We start from the raw sequence: 3,505 nt of genomic DNA, 5'->3' as shown, positions 1-3,505 counted from the left end.
TTTTTTTATCAACAAGTCGTTCATGAGATTCAAACTCAGTACCTTCCGGTCTTTGACAAAATAAAAATTGGACGTCGTGATTCATCCATATTGAATAATGATATATAACATTGGATACAAGAAAGAGTATGGCAGGTAGAAGAGATTTCTTAGTCTTTAATTAGATGCTAAAAGAAGCTTTTGCTTTGACTTGAATTGTGCACCACAATCATAATCCCTAATTAATTTGAGGCCCTTTATTACCAATAACAAATGGTCTATCTTTATCACCACACAATATCAATGGTCAATCCCTTTGACAAGTTATCCATGTTCTTCTCCTAAGAACAATTCTGATTTTACCCTAGCTAAGTGCTTTCGGTTTCAGCCATTGTGAACTTTCTTTCTTGTCTTTAAAGAAAATAAATTAGGTAGGAAAAAAAGGCAATTTTTTCTTTTTTTCCTTTTGGTCAGTAAGTGATTATTTCATTTAACAAAGTCCAAACGCACATCGTGCAAAGGAGGTCTAACAAAGAATCCGAAAAATGACTAGCATATAGTCACAGACAAGACGCCACTTATACAAGCGAGGGCTGAGAGGTACAAAAACAGCAAATGAAGCCTGAAATTGGTTTGCAATGCTTTGTGAAAAGCATGTAAACATGGCAGGGAAGCCATCGAAAGTAGCACTACCATGTCAGCTGACCACATCAGACACTCCTCTCCTGCACGTATAAAAGGGTCCATGAAAACCTGATGCATGGCCAGATCAAAATCTACATTCTTTCTCTCTCCTTCTCTTTTTCTCTCTTCATTCTTTCTTTCTCCGTCCCGGTGGATCAGATGTCTCACAACATGTTGTGGGGAATGCTGTCTGGTTCGAGACCATTCCTCTGAAACAAAGAACATGAACATTGAATGATCTCGGACCAGGCTTCATTCCCCCCAACACAAAATGCAGTACGTTCCTACTCATGGCAATTGATCAGTTAGATATACCCTTTTATCCATCGTTGATCATCAATGTCTGAATTCCGAGCGTTTTAGACAATCTCGCTGCTTGTTCCATATCATCGATCATGTAAGTATACATCATATAATTTCCATTTTAATAATCTCTATTCATTGTTTTGCATCAATAATTGGATTTGAAGGAAAACGAGAACACTTTACTAGAAGAAGAAGATTTCGGTCCGGGCAGGTTTGTATCACAGTACTTACAGTCTACTTTAAAGCAAATCCAACCATGGAAACCCTGGTTTTAGTGAGGAATATACATTAAAGCGTGACTACTTTATTATGGTTTACATTGTCAGCAGAGTGGAGCATTTGATGACATGAGAACATGAGAATACTTAAATTATGCAATTGTTAGTTAAAACATTGTTCATATATTATTATTACTAAGATTAGAGCTGCAGGATCAATATCTTCTCCTGCTACATCTTTTCCATTTTTTCCTTCTTTGCTACAAGCAATAGTGAGGAGTGGGGAATCAAACCTAGAACCTCGAGTGCAGAGGTTTGTAATCCCTTGAACTACAAGCCCCTTGCCTCCTGCTATTTCAGCTGTTTTTTTTTTCTTCTTTCCAAATGCAATCCTTCTGCATATTCTATATGTTTCTACCAAATCCGAAAAAAAGTGAGGGGTGTGTGTGTGTGAAAATATGACTGGAAAGGAAGATGCAAAAAACAAAGTTATATATATGTTTTTTCATCTTTTAGCAGTTGAACTTTTTTTTATTTCTTCCAATGTGGCTTTGCTTGTAGGGAGTTACAAAGAATATAATCCAAGTAAGAGCTTTAATATTCACTTTATCATGTGTTGCATGAGATGAAAGAGTAAACATCAAAGATATATGAGCTTTGAATTCACTCCTTTTTTTCACCTTCTGACTGACATCATAACCCCAGCTCCCTTCTAGTCTTTGTGTCTTACACCATATATATATATGTTTCTCACTTTTCATAAAACCCTGTGGGTCATCAGATCCCATTTCTGCATGAAAAAAATCTACACTCAAACTAATTGTTATGTATATTTGATCATTTCGTCTAGTAATACTTCATTTTATTGGAGGCGGTTCTAAAATAAAAATAACAACTAATTGCGTCTTCAGATGTCCTAAATTCAAACCTCATAGACAATACATTCTTGTTAAATAGAAACTAATTGGATTGCCTAGGCCAAGAGAGCATAAAACACACAAACTCCAACAATACAACAAAAACGTCATAAAACAACAAAAGCACCAAGCACAATAATGCAACAACGGGCCCAAAGGGCGAAAATATATTGGCCCCTTGGCCCCCAGAAATGGTGGATAACCGTAATTTGTCACCAGTTGTCCATTTTTTATTACAAAGTCCACATCACTAGCGAAGGAAAAAAAATATAGAAGAAGAGCAAACCTAAAAAGTTTCAGTCTCCAACGATCCAACTACGCATAAACGGCTTCACCCCACCAATGAATAGCTATTATATGCTCTGCACTTACCATGTGGTGTCATTTAATACCGTCACAAATCCTAGTACAAGACTTAAAAGCCATACTCATGAAACTGTACTCTTATGTTTCTGAAACTGGGAATTGTCATATTGGTCTGGCACGAACCTTATCAGATATGGTTCACAAGCCACATAATATTGTGAGAACAACAATTTGCCATAATATCTGCTGGGGGAATGTGTATGTGTGAAGTGTTGGATTCAGGATTTTAATATTGGATGGTATCAATATAAAAGTTTAAAAAAAATTTGAACGGTATGCTAATCGATGATGATTTTAGCTTGTAATATCGTTCTATATTTCTGATTTCTACACATATCTATTAATCAAAACAAGAAGCCATATCAATTGATGAAGCCAAAAAATATATGAACTAAACAACACATGATGTAAACAATATCAAAAATCATAACAAATTAACAATAACTACAATCTATTATTAATTTAGTATTCTATATGATTAACTTAAACTAAAATAGAAAACTTACTTATATTTAGAATTATGGGATTAAGTGGTGGTGGAGAAAAGTGAATCAGGTGGTAGTCGTGGAAAGGAGACAACTGGTGGTGGCGAAGAAAAGACTGGTGGTAGCCTGGGGATTGGTTGGGTGGGGATAACCAATTAGCCAATTAGGGAATTGAAATTGGAAAAGTGAATGAAATTGGAATGGGTGAAGTAAAGTCTGGAGGTCAGGGGTAGAGAAACAGTTGTTCGAACGTCTCTTTCTTTTTTTCATTCTTTTGTTTTTTAATTAAAAGGGTGAGGCTCTCACATGGCTTAATAAGAAGGCTGGGTTTTATTTTATTTTTTAAAATGGTTTGGTTAAAAATGACATCGTTTTAGTCAAGTCATTTAAAAAAAAAATGTCTTCTTCTTCTCCTTCTGATTTGCAAAACCTATAGTGCAGCCGTCAGTGCTCTTCTCCTCCACTGCATGCTCGGACTTGAGTGGTCATTGGAGGTCCTCACAACCATTTATCCGGACTTTCAGGTGGTCTCAGGACCAGTTAGGTCCCT

At 36.1% G+C, this 3,505-nt stretch overlaps 1 long non-coding RNA gene across 1 annotated transcript; it reads right to left on the bottom strand.

The window, feature by feature from the left end:
• Positions 1-1,307: 1,307 nt before the first annotated feature.
• On the bottom strand, positions 1,308-3,231 carry LOC139190304 (uncharacterized). The gene is made up of 2 exons (XR_011574419.1): positions 2,977-3,231; positions 1,308-1,977 (listed from the first exon to the last, which is right to left on the bottom strand). It is a non-coding gene; the product is annotated as an uncharacterized lncRNA (long non-coding RNA).
• Positions 3,232-3,505: the final 274 nt, after the last annotated feature.

Source organism: Malus domestica, chromosome 13 (assembly GCF_042453785.1).
Source record: "Malus domestica chromosome 13, GDT2T_hap1".
Lineage (NCBI taxonomy): Eukaryota > Viridiplantae > Streptophyta > Magnoliopsida > Rosales > Rosaceae > Malus > Malus domestica.
Note: the sequence above shows the minus strand (reverse complement) of the source record. Positions and strands in the feature narration are given on the sequence as shown.